General features: G+C 46.1%; 1 protein-coding gene across 1 annotated transcript in view; it reads right to left on the bottom strand.

The window, feature by feature from the left end:
• The window catches only part of FRAS1 (Fraser extracellular matrix complex subunit 1), a 1,313,599-nt gene that overhangs the window by 1,204,133 nt on the left and 83,119 nt on the right, over positions 1–26,347 (bottom strand). The gene's annotated exons all lie outside the window — the stretch shown is intronic.

Genomic DNA, 26,347 nt, shown 5'->3' with positions numbered 1-26,347 from the left:
CCTCCAAACAGTATCCTCTCTCATAGAACTAGAAAGGGACTCAAGACATGGCTCTTAGACTGACCGCAGCAGGATCTCAACACCAGGATACCCTCACAGATGATTAGCCGTGCTCTACAAATTTTGATCGACTGATTGATCATATAGTCTAAACCAGCATGTTTTATCCACGTATAATCTGACAGATCTCTTGAGATCAAGACTGCGAAGTCTTTCCTCGTCTTTAGTTGAATGAGGGGGGAGGATAGAATGTGGCAAGGATAATGGATTGACTCAAGTTGAAAGGGGTAACCACTTTAGACTGGAAGGCAGCCATGGTATGTAATACCAGCTTTTCATGGAGTAAAGAGGTGAAGAGAGTTTTTAAGCTAAATGTTTAAAGTTTGCTTACCCACTTTCCTGACGCGTTACAGATTACAAACATGGTCTTAAACATTAGTAAAGGTGCGGGACAACTATGCAACAGTTCAAATGGGGAACCTATAAGGAAATGAAGAATCTAACAAATTCCATGGTAGCATAGTAAAAGGAGCAGGAGGGTACTTATTTGTAAGCCCTTTTAGGAATTGCATAACAATGAGAGATTTAAAATGGAGATTGATCAGGCAAACATAGAAAACCCTAAAAAGGTTAAAAATAACCTTTAGCAATAGAAACAGTGTGATCCCGCTGAGCCTGAGCATAGGCAAAACAAGGAATGTCAGACATGTGAGCCTAAAGAGGATCTATGAATTAATCTGCACACCATTTAACAAATATGGCCCATCCTCCAGAATAAACCGTTTTGGAGCCCTATCTTGTACAATATCAAATAATGCCCACCACAGCAGCAGGGAAAAAAACCCAGGTCGCCCTCTCAATCTCCAGATATGTAGTTGGAGGCTCTGTAGGCCGAGGTCAGGAACCTGCCCTTACACTCTGAGAGGTGGTCTAACCTGGGAGAGAGTCTTAGCCAAAAGCACAGTGAGTGGTGAATGAAGACTTTATATCACACCATTCATGGCTAGTCCGGTGCAATTAGAATCATTTGGGCCCACTCGAGAAGTATCTTCATTAAAATGCAAGGAATCAAGTGTATGGGAGGAAACACATAATGAAACACATAGTTAGATTGTATGCAAAAATCCCCTGATACTCCCTGCACTGGATAAAGGAAGGCACAGAATTTTGGACAGCGAGCTTTCTCGTGAGTGGGGAAGAGTTCTTTCCGAGGCGCCCCCAACAGCTGAAAAATGTTGTGGACTACATCAGGATGAAGTCGCCAGTTGTGATCGGCAAGTTAATGCCAGCTGAGACTGTCTGCTCGCATGTTGAGCACTCTGGTGGTGATCTGCTACTAAGCAGATTTGTTTGTCCTGAGCCCAGGAAAAGAGTTGCATACCATCTGTTGTCTGACAGACTGATTGCTAAAGGAGGGGAGGAAGTGTAGGATGGTGGCTTTTTAGGTCTCGCCGAGCGATGCAGCACCATGCGCTGCTTGCAAAGCGAGACTTATTGTTACTGGGTAGCTAGCGAAGTGGGACAGGAGAGGTGCACGAGCTTACAAACACATTGGAGTCAATGGCTGTGACTGCGCGAATTTGGAGACATGGGCTGTGAACGCGCGCGTCTCCTCACGCTCCCCCATGCTTTCACACGCTTTCACTTTCGTGAGCTGTTACTAGGATACATTGTTCAGCCCGGAGCGAGGGCAGGAAAACGGGAGAGCTGGGCACTTACAGTGTTTCCATTTGCCTTCCTCTCGCTCTGTGTAGTTCAGCACACGCAATATTTGCTCCAGATCCTATGATATCTGGGGGTGCACAGAACTTACCAGCTCTTGCTGGAGCCACTCCAGCGCCTGGCCCAGGGTGGCAAAGCCCTGTGTGTTCCTCAGTGGTACGTCCTCAGCCTCTGTGGGTGATCGGCGGGTGCGTCGTGGGGGTGCTCCCTCCCCCTCAGGCTCTTTTTCCACCAGCTCATGCACCGGTGCCCTCTTGGGGCCTCTGGGAGGCTGATGGGGCACCACCTTCCTCATGCACCGCCATCTTCCTTGTGTCGCTCCAGGGCGGGCTCGTGGCCGCCTCGCCACGCCCTCGGGCGTCGTCTGCAAGCGAAGGCAGCGGGTGCGTGCAAAGGATGGCAGTTTGTTGTACATCATATGGGCATGTAAGGCTTCTGGAATCTGGTGAGAAGGTATATTCACATATTTGCCTTAATAATTGCAATCACACTGCTTCCATTTGGGTTGCTCCAGGGCGGGCTTGAGGCCGCCTCGCCACGCCCTCGGGCTCGGCCATGAATGCCGGCGTCCTCTCTGTGGCCCTCCAGGGCTAGCACTGCACTTGGGCCTTCCACTCCATGTAAGAGGGCCCGCATGTCTGCAGCTTCAGCTTCGCCGTCAGGGCCTTCACCGAGTCCAAGTCGTCATCACAGGTAGAGACCTTCTCGCCCAGCTCCTTGAACTTTGTCAAAGGACTTCTTCAGTGAGCGTTCACAAAGGTCGCACGTGCGAGTGTTCACAATGAGTGTGAATGAGGGTCTACCACAAGGATGTGTGCACTACGAGTGAGAGTGCAAGAGGGTCAATGTGCACCCGGAACTCTACAATATTGGCTGAAAAATATCTGTGCACGAATAAACAGGCAAGAGAAACCCGTAAAGAATTCATGCGCAAATATAATCGCAAATGGGTCAGTACATAAGTGACCGTGCCAGAAGGTCAGCGCAAAGTGAATGCAGCGGGCTTGTGTTAGACGGGTTTTGAGTGTGTGGGTGCAACAATTACCATGCAAAAGTAACAATGTACAGGGTCAACACCAGTGGACGTGCGAGAAGGTTCCTTCAAGAGTGAAATTGCAGAAGCATTTGTACAGGCGTGAGCAGTAAGGCGATAGGCACGCGTTAAAGTGATAAAATGTTTGTGCAAGAGCTAGCATGGACAAGGTCCTTTGCTAATGCGAGCTAGACCAGTCCCCGCAGACTGGGTGGGGAGGTCACCGGAACGAGTCAGCGTGCGCAAGGGCCAGTGCGTCGGTGTGAGTGGGCACCGGGGGTCGAGTAAAATTCTAGAGTAGCTTTTTAAGAGTTCCTTAATAATTACTGTTCTTACAGAGCCCATTTTCCCATGCTTGGTCTAGAAGCATCTAAACAAAAGTATCGACTCGTGCAGGTACACTGTGTCAGTCATGAACAGTGCCAACTGATCTTGACATTGACATTACAAGTAACAATGCCTTTTATTTTTGTTCTTGTTTTTAAAACATAAATAAAACACATTGTCATTTACAATGCCAACAGCTTTAACTTGTTGTTTTAGAGTAAGTCAGCGTTCCATTACAGTGTAATGCATGCCTGAGAGATGAACACCCCTGTTCTTGATAACAAACATTTGCAATACAATAGGGCTCGCATTTACATAAGTTTAAGCTATCGGCATTGTGAATAACAATGCCTTTTATTTATGTTTTAAATGCATTTATTAAAAATACTTTTACAACACAAACCACTTTCTGTTGCAATATTAATAACTACACCAAAACTCAAACTTACGTGCTGCGAGACCTATTGCATTACAAATGCTTATTATATGAGAAAAAAAGACCAGCTGATGGGCAAGATGGCCGCTAGAGGTGTGCAGTGAGTGAGTCACACTCTCTCCTCCTCTCTACCATCGTATTTTTCCGATGATCGGGCTCCCCTCGGCTGGTGCTGTGTCTGGCTACTACACGTCTCAATCTCTCAGTGACTGTAAGACAGCCATAGGAGTGTCTGGGCGAAGTCAAAGAGGGATTCTATTTCAAGTGATCTCCCATATACGGAGAAAACTGGTCGGAGCTGCCAGGTTGATTTTGAGAACTTGGTTTGAGATGTCACCCCGCACGCAGAAGGGGGATGAAGCAAAAGATGGCGAGGGGGGGGCTAAAGTCACCGATGTTGAACCCCAGAGAGGAGCAGTCTCCAAAGAGAAAAAAAAAACGGGAATAAAAGCGGACTCAAGAACCCCTTTTTCAAGTGCCTCACAGAAAGGCGCCACTGGATTAAAAAAAACAATGGTAAAGAAAAACGGCTCTGACGCCGTTAGTCTCCCGAAGGAGTCGAAGGAGTCGGGGAAGACGGGTATGAATATAGTCAAGACAAAGGAAAATGCCCTGCGCCAACCCACGGTTTCAGAGAGCTTTGCAAACGTACCTGTGAGCAGCGGGGTGCATGACAGTATTGCTGGAGCTCTGGTTGTGCGAGGTGTTCGCGCTGCCGCCATGAACGCCCTGGGTCCCGGAGCTGGAGTCGGAGCTGCGGTTGCTAGGCAACCTGAGAAACATTCGGATTCTGTGATGGCGGATTCAATGCCTGCTGTAGACGCGCCGGATGCTGTGGTTGTAGCAAAGGGGTCAGAGCTTGCGCCCGAGCCAGTTCTGGAGGCAACCTGGCCTGGGATAGCCAAAACAGACAAACCAGGTATGGAGCGGGCTGAGAAGACAATTGTGTGCAAAAATACGATAGTCAGCCTTGCAGGGGCTACCGAGTTGCCTGATGCAACAACATGTGTTGTATATTCAGCTGTTGAACCCAGTATTCTTGATTGGGCGGGAGCGATGGACTTGGAAAGTAATTCTATTAAATTAGGAGAAGAGTCTTCCGCTTCTGCCGAAGTGGGTATCGATGGTGCCACCTCCCCAGACAAATTCTATTCCGTGAATGAAGACTCTCAGTCACAGTCTCAGTCTTTGCCCTCAGATGAAATCAGCACAGATGAGTCGACTGGTATAGACACAGGCAGTAGTTCGCCGGCACAGAGAAACACCCAGAAGAAGCGCCTTTTTAAAAGAAAGCCCTCTACGACAGGCAGCACTACTGACCCTACTAAAAAGCTAGCCTGGGACTATTCTACCACCACCCTATCTTTTATGGAGCAAGACAGTCCTACTATGCTGGCTGGTGATCAAGGTTCATCACAATCTCCTCAACCTCCGGTCACGCTTGACTTACTATTTAATACGCTTAAATTAATGCAGTCCGAGGCTAGAGGCGAAAGTAGGAGAGCAAGACAGGAGTCAAGGAAAATTCAGAACAAACTGAGGAAAATAAGCAAAAGACAGGATGAGGTGGTGGAGAGGGTTACACACGTGGAGGAAAGAACTGGTAAAGTAGAAGATGAGTTGAGAGATCTGAAAATGTATAAACAAGAGCATCAAAAGGTGGCTGAGGATGTTAACTGGAAGCTGGAGGAGTATGAAAACAGGCAGCGCCGCAACAATCTTAGACTGTTAGGTGTGCCAGAAGGACTGGAAGGGGAGGACCCCAGATTGTTTGTTGTTAGCCTCCTAAAAGGGGCTTTCCCTGAATTAGCAACCTGGCAGTGGGAGACGGAGATACAAAGGGCCCACCGTTTCCCGTTTGTTGTCAAAAGGGGTCAAGCGGGTGCCCAAGAGGGGCGCCCGAGGGCATTGCTGATCTATGTCGGGAATTTTCTATTGAGGCAACTCATATTGGATAAGGCTAAACCAGAATCTAGACGTACATTTAATAATGTAAGCTTTTTTGCAAGGCCGGATTTCTGCCATACTACAGTCGAGCGCAGATGGAGACTGAGGCAGTTGATTCCCCACATTCAGGCCTTGGGTTCCGAGGCTTATTTGTTGTACCCTGCTAAATTGAAGATAGTTACCAAAGGTCAATTCAAAATGTTCTTTTCTGAAATTAAAGCGAAGGCATATATGGTGGAAACTTTGGGGTACAAGGAGTAACAGCTAAGGGTTCTCTCTGGGTGACCGAACGGTGGTGGGGAGGGGGTGGCGACAGCTGTCTCCCTAGCGTCCACACATAGGTCATGGGTGACCTATTTGCCTGTAGGGGAGGGTGGGGGTGGGGTAGTGTGGGGGGGGTTCAGGGAGAGGGGAGGGAAAGGCAGGGGGGGAAAAAATGGCACACGTCGCACACGCAGAATTACATTAAGAAACAGTTACAGAAACAGTCACAGGACCTGTTTATTTTTTGGAAGGGGGAAGTAAGAGAAGAAACCGAGAGATGGAATAGAGAGCTGGTACCAATTCTAGATGTTTTTTAATGTCTTGTCGAATTATGTCGATGAATGTCTGTGGCCTTAATGATCTTCAGAAAAGATTACGGGTTTCAGCATTTTGCAAATCAATGTACCCAGACTTAATCTGCTTGCAGGAAACTCACGTGGAAGGAGGAAAGGGATATCTGTTAGAACAGTTGGGTTTTAAAGTATTAGCATATACAAAACAAGGTTCAAAGACCCGCGGAGTAGCTATACTAGGGAGAGATAGGGAATGTATTGTTTCTAGGAAAAAAGAAGACATATGGGGGAGGTGGGTCATAATAGAGGTAAGCTTTAGAGGAGCTAGGTTTACACTGGTTTCTGTGTATGGTTCAACGGGCGACGATCCCGATATATTTCATTTCTTGGATCAAGAGTTACCAACCTGGCCCGAACCCATTGTATGCTGTGGGGATTTTAACATTAGTCGTCCTTCTGGGACTGAGTTGCAAGCTGAGCATGGGTATAATGGGCGCAAAAAGAGGGTGCATAGGGCAATAGTAGACATGGCATTACATAATGCTATGTCTGACGTCTGGGCTAATCTTTATCCTCAGGCAGATGGCGATACTTTTTTTTCTGCCCCTCATAGAATAATGGTAAGGTTGGATTACTTTCTAATCTCCAATTCCTTGCTGTCAAGTTCACAGGCTAGGAAACTACCTCGCCTTGTTTCGGACCACAATCCTTTAATTTTGTCAGTTAGTCTAAGCGGGATAACAAGGAAGGTATATAGGTGGACATTCGAGAGAGCTCTTCTAAAAGACGAGGGGTATTGCAACCATATGGATAGGTGGATTAGAGAGTTCTGGAGTATCAATAAGGGGAGTACTAGCAGTGGCAATGCTTGGGATGCGTTCAAAGCAGGGATAAGGGGTGAGACGCTTAGCTTTACAACGTTTAGGCAGAAAGTGGAAAGAGAAAGGGTAGAACAACAAGTTAATTCCCTTTTAGCTGCAGAGGAGGAGCTGGGTAGGCTAATCTTGCTCGGAAGCCCCTTGGACCAACAGCTGCTGGAAATTACGGTATTAAAGGCTGGAATTGCTGAAAATATCGCTAATAAAACAGCAGCAAACTATTTGGCAAAGAAAGAACAGGCTTGCGAGCTGAGCGAAAGAGTGGGGCATATTCTTGCTGTTAGAACGAGACAGAAGATCGCTGCAGGAGATATCAAGAGTATGAAAGATGGATCAGGCTATTCGATTACTAACTCCGCAGATATAAGAGAAGAGTTTAGGAAATACTATTCAGAGTTATATGATTCGGAAGTTGAGGAGTGTAGCGATAAAATCAGGGGCTATTTAGGAAATCTCCAATTTAATGAGCTAGAGGCAGCCGAAAGGGGAAAACTGGATTCTAATATAACACTTGAAGAATTGACATCAGCCCTAGCAGATCTTCCATCATCAAAGGCTGCAGGCCCAGATATGATCCCCGTGGAGTTCTACAAAACATTCCTAGCTGCTCTCAGGTTGGAGTTAATGGACATGCTTACTCAAGCTCAGAGGGAGGTTTCGATTCCAAACTCATGGGGAGGCACCGAAATTATAGTTATTCTGAAAAAAGGCAAACCTGCTACAGCCCCTGGGTCGTATAGACCTATAGCCTTAATGAATGCGGATGTGAAACTATATTCGAAAATTCTGGCAACTAGACTGGCGGTTGTTATAGAGAAGTTAGTTTCCCCAGTCCAACATGGTTTTATCCCAGGGAAGGGTACTACGGAACATGTTAGAACAGTGATCACTTCCTTTGATGCTATGGAAATTTCAGGTGGCCCTGTCGCAGCTTTATTCCTTGACGCCGAGAAGGCTTTTGATAGGGTCGCCTGGGGGTATTTGTGGGAGGTATTGCGGCACTATGGTTTTGGTGAAGGGTTTATTAGAGCAATCCAGGTTTTATATAAGACACCAACGGCTAGAATTAGAATTAATCGAGAACTCTCAGCTGCGGTACAGATAAAAAGAGGGACAAGGCAAGGTTGTCCGAGTTCTCCACTTCTTTTCGCACTTTATATGGATCCCTATCTACGTTATCTTAATTTTAATCCTAGAATTCCTCCCCTTTGTTTGAATGGTTTAGAGATTAATGTGTTGGCGTACGCAGATGACGTTGCTATAATTACTCCGGACCCATCTATGGCAATTGGAGAAATTGAACAAGAGGCCCAAAAATTTGGTATAATCTCTGGTTATAAGCTCAACAGCGCTAAAACTCAAATCATTAAGAATTCAACGGCATGCTGTGACGACATACGAGTGGTTCCGGCAGCAGTTTATTTAGGGGTTGAAATATCAGCTAATCTTGAGACAGTGGTAGAACGGAATTTGTCTCCCTTAGTGAGGAAAGTAAGCCTAGATCTGGTTAGGATAAACAATCTTAGACTCTCATTAGTGGGTCGTACCAATGTGATTAAAATGCTTATACTCCCTAAGTTTCTTTATTTCTTTAGAACAATACCCCTAATGTTTGAATCCTCTTGGTTTAATAAGCTTGAATCAATTTTGAATAAGTTTATTTGGTCATATGGGAAGACCAGGCGGGCCTATAAATTCATGACTCTACCAAGGGCTAGGGGGGGGGTGGGGGGTCCCAGATTTTAGATTATATTATTGGGCTTCGGCTCTTCAATATATGCAGGGCTTGATCGGTGCAGGCGGAGCGGATTTAAATGTTAACGCCTTTTCGACCATGGTGTACTCCATTGTGTTGGGTTCTGAAACAACAAATGCCTTTTTAAGTTGCGCTGATTTTTCGTATTATAAACATACCCGATTTAAGACTGTTTTAGCGGCGAATAACATTTGGACAGCTGTAGCTAAAAAGTGCGGGCTGGGTAGATTTAACAGATACACTAGACTTTACAGGAATAAAACCCTCCCACCGTTAATCTTTGCTGATGCTACTATGGCAGAATGGTCCAGAAAAGGAATTACAAAAATAGGGGATCTGTTGGGCCCAGATGAGAAGATATTGCAATTCTCTGACTTGATGGCAAAGTTTAATATTGTCAGGCAGAGCTTTTTTAAGTATTTACAGGTCAGGAGTTTTCTCAGTACAAAAAATGGGGGAGAGGCTGCCTTTGCAAAAAATAATATTCTGGATGCTTTAGAACAAGGCGGGGTGTGTTCTATCCGTCATTTTTACGCCATCCTGGTAGAGTTGAAGTTAGACGATATCGAAAAATATGAGAATAAATGGACAGGGAAATTAGGAATACAGGGCCGATATTTCTCGGACTCGTTGGAATTAGGATGCTCCGTTCTTTGCTCTGCCCCACTTCAATCTCAACACTATAAAACCTTATATCAACTCTACCATACACCGGATCGCATTGCACAGTGGGGAGGTATTACAGGGACTACCTGTCCTCGTTGTAGCACTCCAGCAGCTGATAGTATACATATTTTCGCGTTATGTCCTCAATTAAGAGTATTGTTGAAGGGTATTGAAGAATTTTTGGGTCGTACACTTGGGTTGGACGTCACGTTAACACCAACCGTAATTATGTTAGGGGTTAGAGGGTTTGATGGTGATTATGGTGAATTTTTGTTTGTAGCAATGGCGATTGTTGATCGCCAGAGCTTGGCTGGATAAAACACCTCCAGTAATTCAACAATGGATTGCCTTGTTATTGGGGACCTTTAATCTAGAAAAAGGCATTTATCTCAGGAAAGGAAGAAGGGCAAGGAGGTTGGGAAGGGAAATTTGGGAACCAGTTCATCGATGGAAAGAAAGGATAAATGAAAGTTATAATTGATTTAACTATTCTTGTTATGTCTAGTGGTATAGATGGATGTAAAGTATTTTATTTTGTATAAATTTCTGTATAGAGTTTGATTTACATATGTACTTGTATTCTGCGTATTCTGTGTAACGCCCTACGTGTGCCTATAAAAACTCTAATAAAAATATTTAAAAAAAAAAAAATAAATGCTTATTATATAGTGTACGAAAAAGAGGTATACTATGTAGAAAGTCTAGACAACCCTTATTGGTTTACAAGGCTTACATTAATAATCCAAAATAGTCTCTTTGTGGTAGTGTGGGTGAGCAGTTTAGACATATCAGAGGGTAGTTTTAAGCATTTGTTGTACACACAGTCAATAAATGAGACACACACTCAAGAAGAAACTGAAGACCAGTTTAGAAAAAAAAAACTGATTTTAAAATAATTTTGGACACCAAGATGATCAGAATCAGGTAAGTGCGTTAGACGTTTTCAATTTTTATAGTTATAACAGTAGAAATTAACAGTAGAAAATAACATGTCATTTTTGAGGCATGAGCCTCGACCGTGGTAATATTATACTATGGGAGAAACATTTTCTGCATAGTTACACATAGAGACTACTTCCGGGAATGGTCTTCTGGATTTAAGGTAAGTAGAGGCCAAGGTTCAAGAAAGCACCAACAGTTCAAGTTTACCTGCCCTGGGGTGTACTGGTGCAGAGATGATGTATGTGGTTGTAGCCTTAAACTCTACACGCTAATGTCAATAGAAAAAGTACGTGTAGGAAAAAGGGTGCAAGTGGGGGCTGGGGAACAGTCTGGCAAAACCCAAGTGGGGGACTCGGCACTTGACGGTCTCTGGACCACAGATACACAGTCTGTTTACTTGACCCTGGGCTGGTGGGCTCGGATGCAGAGGTGTGTTGTTTGGCGGTCAGTGAGTTAGAGGCGCTCACGGTTCTTGGTGCACCTTCAGAAGAGGGAAAAGAAACACAGCAGGGCCACCCTCAGTGTGAAGCTGCCCTCTCTCCAAATCCCTCGACATGCAGGTATGTTTTGGCAGATGTGGTGTTCCGACTGAACACAAACAAGCCTTGGTGCTTGCAACTGGCTACAGCACCTCGGGTACTGGTGCAGGTGGGGGGTCTCCTGGAGGGTCTAGCGGCTAAGAAGTCACTAGGGAGCTGAAGCTGACCTCTGGGAGTCACAAAGCCCTTCTGGGGCATTGCTCCCTCAGTGGGCCCAGGAGTCAACAGAAGGCTGTACCAGGCAGATACGGTAGATGCCTGCTGGTGCAAGGAAGGGGCTCCTCCACTCTAAGTAAGATGTTGCTGGGTCAATGAAGTGCTGGGCAGACCACCAAAGGTTTGGAGAGGCTATTCCACTTCTTGACAAGTCGATCTCGGTGACTGTTGGGAGAGCAGCAGCCAGGCAAGGTTTATGCCAAGTTCAGTGCTTGTCCACAGTTATCACATCTTTGTCTCATCTTTGACCCCCTTCTTTTAGGCAGACGAATCGAATTTACTAGTGTCAGAGGTCCACCTAAATACTAAATTTAGGGACGTTAAGGGGAGTGCAGGGTAGTAGCGAATGAGCTAATTTCCCATGGGGACACTACACCCCCTATATGTCCACTGAGGGCCCCCCTCACCTGTCCTAGTGCCAAATGGGCCTCAGGTTAGGGGGTGACATTCTCCAGGTTTGGAGGAAGCCAGAGTCGCATATCAAAGATGGCCCAAGCTTTTAAGCCTCTGGCCTTGGTATGCAGATTCACTAGCCATTCTGCTGGAGGAGTTGGTAACGCCTTCTTAGGAGGAGGCATTATTTCTTGACCTCAGAGCACTGGCTCTCACCTACAGGGGATCAGAAACTCGAGTGTGGTGGCAGACTGGACAAGACCAGTCAGCCAACACACTAGAAGACTAGTAGAATTCAGGGGGGCCCTCTTAGGGTCTTTTGGGTGCCTGTCATAATAAAACCAATACTGGGATCAGTATGGATTTATTAAAACAAGGTGTTTGATACCAAACACCATAGGTTTTAGGGAAGCTATTATGGAGCTGGGTAACTCGTGATGACAGGTGCCCAGTACATACCTTAAGATGGCTTCACTGTTTACTTGCAACATCTAGTAATAGAGCTAGACATCACAGGGGCTTATCTGCTCATGCAGATATGTCCTTACGTAGAATATAATACATCCTGACTTAGGGCTACAAGGCCTGCTGTAGGGGTGACTTACATATATTATATAGGAGAGGATGCTGCTAGATCGGTCAACCTTGAAGCTGGGAAACCGGAGTCGAGTCTCAACAGGGACGCTCCACATCCTGTGATTCTGGGCAAATCACTCAGTCTCTCCGTGCCTAGCGAAATTGATGCGTTCGTCTGTAACAGAACTGGTGCTTATGTAAAGCACTCTTGATACCTTTGGGGCGAGTTTGGGCTATATAAAATAAAACAACAAATAGATGCAGTGACTTTGGCATGCCACACAGTAAGTATGCCATGTCATGTTTTTGCACATTATTTGCACCATGTCACGCAGCCTGCAATGGCAGTCTGCATGCAATTTGTATGGGGGTCCCTGACCCATGTTATGGCATGCCATCAGGGGAAGTGGTGTCGGATCCTGTTGCCAACTGTTTGCCTGTGTTCGTACGATGGCAAACTAACGGGTGTGGGGGGGGGGGGGGGGGTGTAAACCAGGTAGACCTCTGGCTGTGTGTCCTACAAGGCTTCCAGGAGCCACGTCCCCAGCCACAAAAGGACTGGGAAGCCTGTTGCCTTTGTGGCTCGGCAGGAATATATGTGGCTGGTAGCCATAGAGTAGCCACAGAAGTGGCGAAAGGCAGAATGGGGTTGTCGTGGGGAAATGGAGGGACCCAGCAACAAGGCAGTGTCCCTGCTGTCCTTAAAGCACTCAGCCTTCACGCCGAAGAGGAGGTGCCATCAAAGGGCATGTCCAGAAGGGATGCCTGGATAACCTCCGAGAAGCCAGTAGATCTCAGCCAGGTGTGGCATCTGAGTGCCATGGGCGATGAAATCCACTGTAGCCAATGGGCGCAATGGCACTCCAGAAGGGTCGGACCAGCCAAAAATGGGGTGCGTGGCCTCATAAAATTCTCTCTGGGAAATTCGGGGAGGCTCGGAGCGGACTCGGGCAGGCCTCACGGGTGACATGTGGAAACGGTCCCTAGAGAAGTGACATTATTTACCATGCCTCATCTGATGACGTGGACCATGCATCGAAGTCGAAGAGCACTTTGACTTCTTGGAAGTTTTATAGGATTTACCAGACGACTTTGAACAAGTGCCTAGTACAGCTTTGTGAACGGGCCCTGGGCCTTCCATGCGACCGGGACCAGGAGTGCTATAGAGGTGAATGGCGTTGAGAGTCCAGAAGTTTCAGGAATCGCTCCTGCAGTGCCTTAAGATTCATGGTGCAACAATCTTCACAGGCCTTGAAGTCGTGGCCCAGCTCCAGGCAGCAGAGAAACCAGATGGGGGTCTGTCACAGACATCAGTCTGTGACATGAACCACTGGGTTTAAACATCACCAGTTGTTTGGGGGACATCTCTAGCACACTGGGATACAAAGCTCAAAATAATTCAACTAAATACCCAAAACATTACCCAACAAGCATTTGCAATGCAATAGGTCTCGCATTAGGAAATTTTGAGCTATTGGTATTGTAAATGACTTTTTTTTTTATTTCTGTGTTGGTTTAGAAAGTAGCTAAAATAATAGCTTTGTCATTTACAATGCCAATAGTTATAACTTTCGCAAATGTGACACCTATAGCATTTGTAATGCAATATGTGTTGTGTTTACGTGAGTTAGATGTATTGCTATTACAAATAACAATGGCTTAATTTTTTTAAATAATTAATACTTAAATAAAAGTGATTTTAATTAATAATGGCAATGGCTTAAACCTTTGTAAATAACTTTTGTGAAGATTGTGTTCAGTGTATTTTATTGTGACGAAAATGCAAGAACAGAAGTGAAATATTAACATCTTTTTGTGACATTTGTAATAAAGTTTGAGACATTGAGAGAACGTATTTAAACCAGTTGTTGTTGAATGGTTGCACAGATTGATACTGTGGTGCCCCTGAGTGGTGGTGCTGAGTAAAAGTAAGTGCAAAAAAACGCAAAGGAGAAAAAAACATTACCGGAGAAAGGAGAGGCCAGATAGCCCGTGCTCAAAGGGGGGCTGGGCCGTGGTGGAGGAGAAAGGAAGATTTAAATCGGTGCCCGGGAGTGTGAGAAATAGGTGAGAGATAGGCACAAAAGCGTCGGCGGAGTCGGGTTCAGAGTTACGGCTGGTTCTGGGCAGAGAATTGAGAGTCCATGGGGTGGGGGGGGGGGGTAGCGAGGCCTGAGGAGCGAGATGGGGCGAACCAGCGCTGAGGGGCAGAGGTAACCAGTCACGGCGGTGGAAAAGGGGTGCGGGGAGGTAGTGCTGAAGTGATCGGGGAAAGGCTCGCGATAGAAGGGAGAGCCCGTGCTGGGAGACGGGCGAGGCATGGAAAGCAAACCACTGAGGAGGGCAGGTGAAGTGTGGCCGGGGAAGGAGGCTAGCCAGTTATGTGGGTGGCTGGAGGGACAGTCGAGGTGAAGGAGAGGGAAAGGGGCGGGCACAAAAAGGGAAGGGTTGCAGTGCTGAAAGAGTGGCTTGATCCCGGGGAAGAGGCCGTAAGAGTGAGAGGAGGGAGTGCCAGTGTTATTGTGTATCGGGGGCGTTGTAGAGGGAGTGAAGGACTATGTGTTTGTGCTGTTTGTTATAGCGCCAATCTTCACCAAAATGTGATAGACCGCTTTACATATGATGATTGAGTACCAGGAGGCCCCAGAGAGTCCGTGGTGCAGGACGATAAAAGTGGGACAGTATAGAGTCAGTGAAAAGGGGAGAAAAAGTGATGCCCGCCAATCCCTGAGGAAGAGAAAGGAGGAGTAGCAAGTGCAGGAGGAGGATAAGGGTGGATGAGGAGCACGTGCTGCCGGAAGGAATGGGGAGTAAGGCAGGAGAACCAGTGCGGGGGGGTGGGGGGTGAGTGGAGTCGGGTCGCGTGCCAGAGAGTGGGCGGGTGAACTGGGCAGAGAAGGAGGGGCGCGGGCAGTGTTGAGAGCAGCAGGTGTTGTGAAATAGAGATAAACTGGGCGGAACAAATAAATGATGAAGGGAGGAGATTCCCTCAGCATCCCTAGCAGCTTCAGGGCCACGGAGATAGAGGGAATGGAGTGACGTCCTTCAAAACGAAGGCACTCAGGGTAGGATTTGGACGGAAAATAGAACCGAGCACCAAGAATAAGAGGCATGCAATAAAGAATCACATAGCAAAGAAGCACAGTATGGCTACAAGTACAGCAGCCATCCACTTATACAAACAGAACACCAGTAGGCAGTTTGCCAGAAGGGTCACAAGTTTAAATAGCAAAATCTCAATAAACAAGCATTGGCGCCGCGCAGCTGTAAAAGTGACGCCGCGCGGCAATAAAAAAACAAGCAGCAATATCGAGAGGTGGTGGGGGCAGGGTTAAGGGGTAGGGAGAGACGGCTGGGCAGGCTGCGATAGGCTGGTGGGAGGAGAAATGCGAGTAAGTCACGGCCTGGTGGCCAAAGTGAAGTGAATAATTAGTGGAGGAGAAATACCAGAGGCCGGCCGAGCACACACACGGTGGGGGAGCCTTTGAAGTCATGGGGAGGGAAGCCTGTGGGAGGCTGATGCAGGGGGGATTAGAAATGCGAGTCACGGCCTGCGGCCGTGAAAAGTGAAGTGAATAATTAGGGGAGGGAGGCTGATGCCTTTCATGTGAGGAAATGCTCGTGCTTGTTAGGTCACGTGATTCACGTGAACTCATCGTAAAAAGTCAGTTTTGTGGTTCGGTTGCATTAGGTCTCTCTGCGAGACCTAAAAAGGGGACAAAGGTAGTCCTCTCCGTATGTGCACTGAATATGTGGAAAGAACAGAACTGATGTCTGCATGCTGTGGTGGTGCCTATATAGGTACTGCGCAAATCACTTTCGGCACTTAAGAAGCCAATGCAGAGTCGAACGAACTATGCTACTTACCAGCACGCGGAGATACATCTTGAAAACTTCCGGATTCAGTCTGCCGCCCATGGAATATTATAAGGTAAGAAATTTGTGGATAGAAGTCTCTATCGGATCTTGCCCATGCAGGCCACACTGGAAATCATGCAAAGAAAATAAGAGCAGGCAAGATTTTTCTGTGGCCTGCATTGGAAAATGCAGTGTAGCATTTTTTGATAGTACAGTATGTGCACTAATTGACAAGACACAGGCGCCTTTCCCTCACTAGTCTCATTGTTTGAGGTGCTCATGTTACCATGGAAAAAACTAGTGATAGGCATTTATGAATGCTTTTGAGTCTTTGGGGAGTCTCTTAAATTCACATTGGAGACCCTTTGGCCTGAGATTAGATTTGGTGACAACATTAGCCCAAAGACACTGATTGAACTTATGAGAATTTTTAACCAGGAGAATTATCAAGAAGAATTAGTTACAGAGAATGGTCATCGATTAACATCTTCCGATATGAAAGAGTACAATCAGTGAGTGTCAAATATACTAAGGCATTTTTGTTTTATTCCAAAAGCACTGGCGTTGTAGAATGCCTTAACTAGCCAACCAAAGATAAACTGCCATACTAGGACAGGACCAGAGTTGAGGATGATGCTATTATGCTCTCTTCGCTTTATTAACAATATTTGAAAAGTAGCCATTTTCAAAAGTCAACAATGAAGAAAAACCAACTGAAGCCCATCCTCTAATCTACCACAGAAGTCCATATAGTCCTTTGTCTGTTTCTGGGCTCCATCAGTCTTCACTGCTGCAGGCCAGTGAATTCGACTCTTTTCTTCCTCTCTGAGAACGGACGATGTAATTGGGGATTAGATTACTGTTGGTGGACACTATTTGCAATGATCACCTATTTTTTCCTAAAGGTCCCCCCAGCAGGGGGTGAGACCGCGAGACGCATATTGATAGCCCATAGTCATGCCGCAGCCTGTCCTCCCTGCATGCTAAGCCCCTGCGGGGTCTGTATTTCATAATTGAGATATAATTGACACCCCTTGGGGTTCGTATCATTCCCTCAACAACGTCCTGCAGGGTCTGTATTGAACGGCCGCGTGAGCCATTTGAGACAAGTTTTTTTCTAGTCAGGTTGATTCCCCAGTGAGCAAGTGGAGTGAACGTGTATCTGGGCTTACATAGTGTGCCTCTGACCACCCGTAGCTTCTGCCCCCCGCTAACAACTTTTGCACGCTCCATGTGACCACATTAGGCTTTGCCTTGATTCTCGGTCCTTACTTGGGCCCTGGTATTGAACGGGTTCCCCTAGTCTAAGCGTTTTATACTACATGTAGCACCATGGAATACGAGGCTGAGTACCAGGAGAAAGACTCATTATCTTTCTTCTGGTGGGATGATTTTTTTACGAGGCTGTTGATAATTCACTATTTAAAGCTGTCAATCAACCATGGAGCCCCTTGAGCAACGGCTCTCAGAAAAAAGTGTGCACAAATGTTGCTCATAACCAACCCACCCCCCCTCACCCCAGTGCCCCTTAGTGCTCCTTCACACACCGCACGCCCCAGAAGCAATGCTCAGAAGGGGTGGACCCGGCCATGTTGGCACGTCTGAAAAGGCTTTCCTGGCCCAAGTACCCCAGTCCGCGTAGTCCGGTGAGCCAGCAGACATTTTTCCTGGGCCTTCACGGCCTAACTCCCCTGACCAGCCAAACCCAGATGAGTCCAGGGGGGAATCTGAGGAGGAAGCGGGGCTCCAGATCCTGGCGCCCTTTCTACAGATTCAGCACCTCCACATGAAGGGGGTTCAGAAATGCTTGACCCAGATGATATTGAACACCCAAGGACCACGGACTGGGTGCCCTTGGATAGGGTGGCGAGGTATGTGGCTGCCTGCCTACGCAAGCCTTTAGAAAAGGATGTCTGCAACCGCCTTCGGGCGGAGTGCCCCTGACACTCGTTTGAGGAAAAGCTTAACCTCACACCAGACATCAACCCTAAGATAGCCAACTTTTTGGTAAAATTCCTCAAAGAACCTAAGATGGGCACTGATAGCTCTTGGCAGTCATGCCAGGCTACGCTGCTGGACGCCAGAGTGCACATAACTAAGATTTTAGACATGGCGCAGGCGACGAAGGCCTCAGGTTTCCTTATCCCGCCAGACGTCCTCTCCAGTTGGGCCCAACGCGCAGTGGTGTTTATAAGGAAAACAAACTGCACGCTGTCCACAGAGAGCATCTGCTCTTTACTTTTCAACATTTACCCCAAACTGGGCAACCAATGTTCCTCGGAGGCAGGTCCGGTAGCCCAGGGTGAACTATTAGGAAAACTATTCGTGAAGGAACTGGGCAAGTTTATGGTAACCTTTACTTCACTAGATAATCCCCAGACTAATATCAGGTGGGTTTTCACCCCTGGGGTTTTCCAAGGGGCCAGCTGTGGTAGGGGGCGCACGACCGGCCACAGTTACCAATCAACACCTTTCTAAGGACAAGGCTCCAGGCGTGGACAATGGCAGAACAACACACATTTCACAAATTTCTACTCCACCAGAGCCCAGTGATTACACAGATGAGGCGGCTTCAAAGGGCACGCCGGCAATGATTCCAGCAACGTTAAGTGTAAGCCCTCCAGCCAGATCTGGGTACGAGGTCCTCTGGCCCTGCTTCTCCCAGCGTGGGCTTCCATTAGATCAGACGCATGGGTGTTACAAACAATACAGGGATTCCAGGTAGATTTTTACGGGATTCTCTTTCAAACCTGCAGACCTCTCCCCATGTGTTTTTCCCCAACAAGCCGATGCACTTCTAGGCAGAGAAGTGGAGAAACTCTTACAAAAAAGAGCTATTTGTCTTGTACCTATACATCTCAACAGGTTTGTCAGCAACACTTTCTTAGTGGACAAGACCGGTGGTAGGCAGAGGTCAGTGATAAATCTTAGTGCATTCAACAAGTGGCTGATATATCGCCACTTCAAGATGGAGGGTATGCATCACCTAAGGGATGTCCTTCTGCCCATGGACTGGATGGTGTGCCTGGACCTAAAAAATGCCTATAGTACCATTCCTGTGTTCCCGCCTCATAGCCGGTTCCTCCAATTCCTCTGGCTCGCCCAGACATCAGAGTTCACCACCCTTCCATTCAGGCTTTCGTCTGTCCTGTGATGTTTCACGAAGGTGCTCAAGCCAGCAAACGAGTTTCTTCAAACCCAAGGGATAAGACTCAGTCTATTTAAACGATATCCTGATTCTGGCCCAATTCCCCTAAAAGCTTCTCTGGCAGCTCCGGTTGGCGGTGAACATGTTGCAAGGTTTAGGCTTCTTGATCAACGAGGAGAAATCCCTTCTCGGCCCAGCGGACAACCTTCCTATGGTTTGTGATAGATTCTACCATGGCTATCCTTCGTCTTCCAAATCGGCAGACGGCAAAGATTCTACACAAATTGGCCAACACTCGGACCTCCCTCAGGAACATTACCCTCCTGGTAGGCCTGTTATTGTCATCCATTCAGGCTATCTTCCCAGGACACTACAGAGCCCGCCAGCACCTCAAGGTCTACCACCTAAGCAAGGCCTCACTTACCCCCGGTGATTACTCTGTCAGATAAGGCAAGAGAAGAGATTGGTTGGTGGCTGCCACAGATGGAGGCCTGGAAGGGTGTTGCGGAACTCTTCAGAGCATGACGACTCGTGAAAGGACGACTAAAAAGATTTCAAATTGAATAACCAGAAGAATAGGACGGGAAGAATAAAACAGAGGGAATGCAGCTTTATTGAGAAAGCGTTACGGTGAGGACATAGGACGTTAACGTACAAATACGACAACGCCTTTACGATCCCCCCATGTTACTTTAATGACCCTCTGACAAGGTGATAAAGTTCTCGTCCCTGTACCTTTAAAATAAAGGAAATAGAAACAGACCTTTAAGTAGAGCTTGTACTTGGAAAGCGATGCCTCTGACGTTCTGATATAAGGATATAAGTCTATTCATCGACCTGATTTATGTCTCCAAGCTATACCTGAATCCTTGACTAATATCTATTCCCAGACGAGATAGATACCCTGTATCCACAAGAATTAAAAGGAGAAAATCTGTTGGTCCTGAGGAAGGTGGTGTCAATCCACCGAAACGCGTAGACCTGGCGTATTTAGTCATTTAATCCATCTGGACTACCTCAAACACAGAATTGTATGGTTGGATTGTATGTCAAGTGGGTAATATTATCAAGTATGCATGAATAGTGAGTGACTGTTATTGTATGTGTGGATTACAGGGCTTTTTGCTAAAGTATTGTTTGTATCTCCTCTGATATTTGAACTATGTACAGTATTTTTTAAATGTTTATATGATGAAAATATTTAACAGAAAAAGAGAAAGAAATGAAAGTAACCTATGTGTAAAAAAGCAAAATAATAAAAGAAATCAATGAAAAAATAGTTTTTCGTTATCTGTGGTATCTAATGGGATTTTGTAAATGTGAATTATAGTTTGAACTACGTCGAACATGAAAATATAAGGCCATAGGGGAATCTCTCTTAGTCTTGTTTATACTGTCCTCTCTCTTCCCTGGCCAAAAGAAAGTCCTAGAGGGGGTCCCATTTTTTTGCTGCTGGAACAGGAGGGCCACCTTCAGATCCACTCCAAATTTGTTGAGAGAGTCCGCACCAGCAAGTCCAGTTGAGGCGCTCAGTGTGGGGAATTCTAGCACAGGAGGAAGTTGGTCACCACACTGTTTTCATATCAATGGTTTAGAACTCCTAGCAGGTTTTTTCGCGGTGCACTGTGGGACAAAGGACAGGATCCAATCTGGTGTCCTCCTGAAGATGGACAATGTATCTGAAGTGTGTTATATAAGCCACCTAGGAGGTACTTTGGGGATTTTTGACTAGCGAACCATGTCTGCGTGACGGCAGAGTACCTTCCGGGACAGTCCAATCAGGTGGCAGACTGGCACTCTCGCACCTATTATGATGTAAATCAGTGGAACCGATACCCTCGGGTCTTCCAGCAACTTTCAGACAGGTGGGGCTCTTTCTTGATCGACCAGTTTGAGTCTCGTCGCGACCATCGGCTGTCCCTGTTCTTCAGTTGGAGGCCAGATCCGCAGGCGTGGCAACTGACGCATTTCTCCAGGATTGGTCCTGGGAAAAGGGTTATGCTTTTCCCCTCTTCTCAATGATCAGAGCGGCGGCCCTAAAGCAGCGCCAGACTGGAGAAGTGGCCCAGATGACACCCTTGTGGAGATCTCAAGTGTGGTTTCCGGTTCTTCTGGAACTTTCCTGGGGTTCCCCAATCAGACTCCCTCTCTTTCTTCAGATGATTCTGAGCCTGGATCTCACACAACACAGGTTGGTGATGGAGGGTTCCCTGCAACTGATGGCCTGGCAGATTACAAGCGACGCTGGACACTGCCAGGATTATCACGACAGGCTGAGGTCCTCCTATCCAAGGCCTGGGCAGATAGCACCACCAAACGGTACCAATCAGCCTGGATGCGATAGGTACGTTGGACATTGCGATGGGATGTGGACCCAATGGGGGCAGGAGTTGTGCACGTCCTGAACTTTTTGTCGTCTCTGGCAGAAGGTTTAGCATATAGGTCTGTTAATGCATTCAGGTCCTCCATTTCTGCGGGGCCCACCCCAGTTGACGGCAGCCCAGTGGGAGAACATCAGTTTGTCTGCGGTTACTTCGAGGGATAAGACTCTCCCTCCCGCCAAAACCTCATTAATTAGAGTTGTGGGATTAGAACCAGGTCCTTATGGGTTTTTTATCTTGGCAACCCCTATAGGTTTTTATCCCAAAAGGAATTAAGTGGTTAACTTAGCAATGCTCCTGTGCCTAGTCTCATGCCAGCGTGTGTCAGACGTGCATGCCTTAGACCTCACAAGCAGAGTGTTTTCCCCAGAAAGGGTGTAATTTACGGTGAGTAGAAGGACCAAGTCTAATACTCGAGTACTCTCCTATCCACCCTTTACGGAGGTATCAAAGCAGTGTGTGGTTCAGTGCCTCAAAGCATATGAAGATATGACAGTGGAGGTTTGCCCAGCAGATGAAAGACAACTCCTAATTGCCTTAAGAAAACCATACAAGGCTGGTTTGTTCCCTACTATAGCCCACTGGGTACAATGGGGTATGCAAGAGGCAGGTACTGATACCAAATAATTTGGTGACCATTCAGCGCTAGGGGCAATTGCTTCAAAGGATTTCTGCCTGGGATTGCGGTTGGAGGACATAATATGGGCAGAAGATTGTTCCTTAGATTCCACCTTTAAAAGATTTTATTTCAAGCCTCTATTGGATGTGGCACAGTTGGTGGTAAGTAATCTGTAAACTAGCATAATCCTCGCCTCTGGTTCTGACATAGATTGAAAATGTTCTTACATGTAATTGGATTGTACCGTTGAATCTCAGATTTGCATGTCCATCTGTTGAATAATTCGTATTGTTAATGCTGTCAGAGATCTGCAATGAACACAATGGTTCGGAATGGTCCCTTACGGGTTTCCTCTCTTCCTAGCAAATTATGGATCAAAACAGGATCCATGAAGACTTTAATGGAGCGTGTCTGCGCGAAGAAAGAGGCAGCCCAGAACCAGAAAAAGGACTATAGAGATTCCTGTGGTGAATTAGAGGATGAACTTTATTTTGTTTCATAGGACGTCTGGGATCTTCATTGTTGACTTTTGAAAATGGCTGTTGTTGACAAATTGTTAATAAAGCGAAGAGAGAATAAAGCATAACCCAGGCCTCTGTGTCGGTAATAGAATTTAAACGGAACTTCAATATAGTTAGGCACATATTTATTGGCCTTGTAGAGTGGTTTGGAATAGAATAACACAGAGAACATGGTAAGCATTTTACCTCTGCCTTAAAGATGGAGGATTGGATGCGTGTGAAGAAAAGTTGTGACATGGTAGTTTGATTGACTGTGTATCCCATATTTTTCCGATTAATCCTTGATCTTGGAACCTTTTGTAGCCTTAACCAATACTAAGATATGAACATTTCAAGGTGAAGTCATCCATGGAACTTAAACTGCTATTGCAAGTTGGACATATAAATTGCAATTCTCAGTGCTTATTTGAAATTGGTCAGGCCATCGGATCCAGAGATGCTATCAGCCTCTTTGGTCACACCAATGGAAAATCTTGACTGTGAAGAGCCAGCTCTGAGATAAGAGCCCACGAATGCTGCTAACCCTGGAGGACTTTGTTGTGGGCAACATTTAGAATGGACGACTAGTCCTCACTGGTCCCTACTATTTCTGAAGCCTGCCCGCAGCGAGTAATTTGCTTTGAAAAGTAAAAAAAAAAAAATACACACCTAGGTTCACTCGGATGGTGCACTAGAAAATGGTTTATTTCTTGCCTAAAACGAAAAGGACAATGTGTTTGGGGTGCCCAAGGTTCCATGGATAACAAAATATGCCCACAGCTATTCTGAACCAGCATGCTGTGTTTCAGCAATCTAACAGGTGACATGGTTGTATGTTGTTACAACGCATTCCGTTGCAACACATGCCTTTTCCACGCATGCGTTACAACGGAATGCTTTTTCAACTCACAACCTTTACTACGAATATTCCTTTACCATGCATACCTTTACAACGATTTTCGTTGTAAATGTATGCTTGGTAAGGGAATACTCTTTGTAAAGGTTATACCCCTTATGTGACTCCCCGTCCCCAATCCTTATATTTACCCCTGCCTTTAACCCTTTTATATATTTTGTTTATAATACTAAAATTCCCCTTACCTCTTCACGTCGTCTCCTCTCCATCTTCCATGGTGACGTCCTACATCGTAAAGAGAAACCGGAAGTTTCTTTCTGTTTCCTCATAAACGACGCCGATTGCCGGGACTTCTCGACGTGACTTTTTATTTTTGGAGGGGCAGACCCCCCCCAGCCCCCTTTTTTCCCCTACGTTTTCTTTTTGGGGGGGGGGGGGGGAAGAGACCCCCCAAGCCTCCCTTTTCTAATTTGTCCCTTTACCACACATGCCTCTACTACGTATCTCGTAGTAAAGGTATGCGTGGTAAAGGCTTTTGTGGTAACCACGCATGCGTTGTAATGCATGCGTGGTTAAGCCTTTTGTGGAAATGGCTGCATAGTAGTGGCCGCTTCCAGCCCTGACTGTCCATGTCAGCAATTTTACAGAGGTTCATGGACTGTCGTGGGATACCATTTGTTGTTCTTCCATTCCTTTACGTACAAGGATTCACCTTGGGATTCCTTCATGCTTAGCACAAACTAAAGTAAACAAGCATTTGCAATGCAATAGGTCTCGCATTCACGCAAGTTTAAGCTGTTAGCATTGTAAAGGACAATGCCTTTTATATATGTTTTGGGTTTTAAAGCATAAATAAAACGCATTGTCAATTATAATAATAATATCTCAAACTCACGTGAATGCGAGACCTAGTGCATTGCAAATGCTTGTTTAAACAGAGAGCAAGGGTAGGGAAGATGGACCGAACTGTGGTACTCTGCAGTGGCGGCCACCACAAATAAAAGGTGGTGGGCAGGTGGAGGGAACACGGGAGGGGAGCGCTGGGAGCGGTAGAAATAATCAATGTTTTTGTTTTTTAACTTACCTGAAGCTGCCGGTCGCCTCCCGAGTCTTGTTAATCCTGCTGTCCTCTTCCTGGGTCCCAGCAGCCCCTGGGGCAGACGCCTATCCAATCCCTGTGCCGCAGCACAGTGCAGGGATTGGCATGAGCGGGCTAGAAAGATGCTCCGCTCAGGCCAGGGAGCCTGTGGGGGTTTCTCCAGCCCGGCTGCTTAAAGCAGCCGGACTGGAGAAACCTAAGTGTGCTTGTGTGTTGTGGTCAGCCTGAGACGGCCGGTCAAACACACATGAGCACTTAGGGAGTGCTCCCCCTCCCATGCCTCTGCCCCACCCCTCCCTTCAGCGCTGGTTAAGAGCCGGATAATACAAAATAAAACGATGCATGAACATCATTTTACACTGTACTAATGAGAACAACATAAAATCTAGTAGAAACTGCTATCTGTATTGTGGCAAGACCAGACAAAAATACATTCAATGAACTTGCTACATTTTCTTCACCTTTGCTTACACAGTGCGTTCTTCACACCACCCTACATTGGTTCTGGTCACTGCTGTCTTTCTTCTCGTTCAGTAGGAGAGTGGGAATTGCTTTCCAATTGTTCCCATTGCAGGCAGCTCAAGATTCTGTGATTCGAAGTCTGTCATTTCCGCTGACACAAGACACCTCCTGTGCTCCTAAACGGCACTTAGGTGCACGATTTTAAGTGAAAGGGGCCTGACTTATATTAAACAGGAAGAAACTATTTATCACAAGTCTTTTTTTAAGGCAACACAACCTACTTTGACTTTGATGACATACTATACAAAGATGAAGCATACAGTAACTAGAGTTTTCTTTTATTGAAAAGTTTACAGGCTTTAAGAGCGTGTTAAGCTGTACTATGCGCTGCGCACGAGAAGCATGGATCTGTAAATCAACTGATAAAAATTCACATTATAACCACAGATATGCAAAGGAAATTTGTCTCCTGGCCCTCTGACCCTCATGTTAGAAGTGAAATGAAATGCTGCTTGGAGGGTGCCTTAAAGTGGTGATGAACATCCCTATAAAACCGCACACACTTTCAAGTCATCAATGACAATTATATAACTGCAGTCTCTTTAGAGAAATAGATAAACATAATGGAAACTGGACTTCTCATAAACGAAGCCATTTCCTCTACCATTGTGCAACTAAATTGAGTTTTCCAAATTGAAACATTGCAAGAGTCTCTTGGTATAAATGTACAAAATTACGAAATCTCACTTTACATACTCTACAGCCTTGCAGATTAGAATCATGAATCTACCAATAATAATTTAGATGAATTCAAGGCTGAATATTTTATCAATAAAGAGTAACGTTTTAGAAGGGTGAGAATGAAACATGAATTGTTTCAGGCTTGGGACACGTAAGCCTACACAAATCATTTTGCACAAAATTCTCTGAAATGTTGTCAACATTTTGCCGGTCTTATGCATTCCCAAAAGCAATTTGGCCAATCTTGTTTGTATAAGTGAGGAGACACCGAGCCAAATTAAAATCCATGTTTAAACTAGACATGGCGAAGAGTCAGGGTGTGGTGGAACTCTGGGTGAGAGGGGGCCTTCTCGAAGTTTTTCTCAGATAAATAATTGAAAGTACCGAGTAAGGTAGCCTGGTATGCGTTTGACATATCAGGAAAGGGACACACGCTAAAGGGGGTGACCCCTTCTAAAACCACCTGTTTATTACTCTGTGAACCCGGAGGCCCGCAGGCACCGCCTCCCTGTGTCCTTTTATTCTAAGTGCATTATTAGCCATCAAACAGCCCAGCATGCTCCGCGACTCTCACGTGCCGCAACAATACGATTTTGGGCAGTTGTTGTGCTCTGGTGCTTCGATCAAAGTTGTAGCAGCGACTAAATATTTTATGCCTGTCTGGGAGTCAATTATTCATTGGTTGTTCAATCTCA

The sequence above is a fragment of the Lissotriton helveticus genome, chromosome 2_1, assembly GCF_964261635.1.
Source record: "Lissotriton helveticus chromosome 2_1, aLisHel1.1, whole genome shotgun sequence".
Taxonomy (NCBI): domain Eukaryota; kingdom Metazoa; phylum Chordata; class Amphibia; order Caudata; family Salamandridae; genus Lissotriton; species Lissotriton helveticus.
This window is presented reverse-complemented; position numbering and strand designations above follow the sequence as displayed.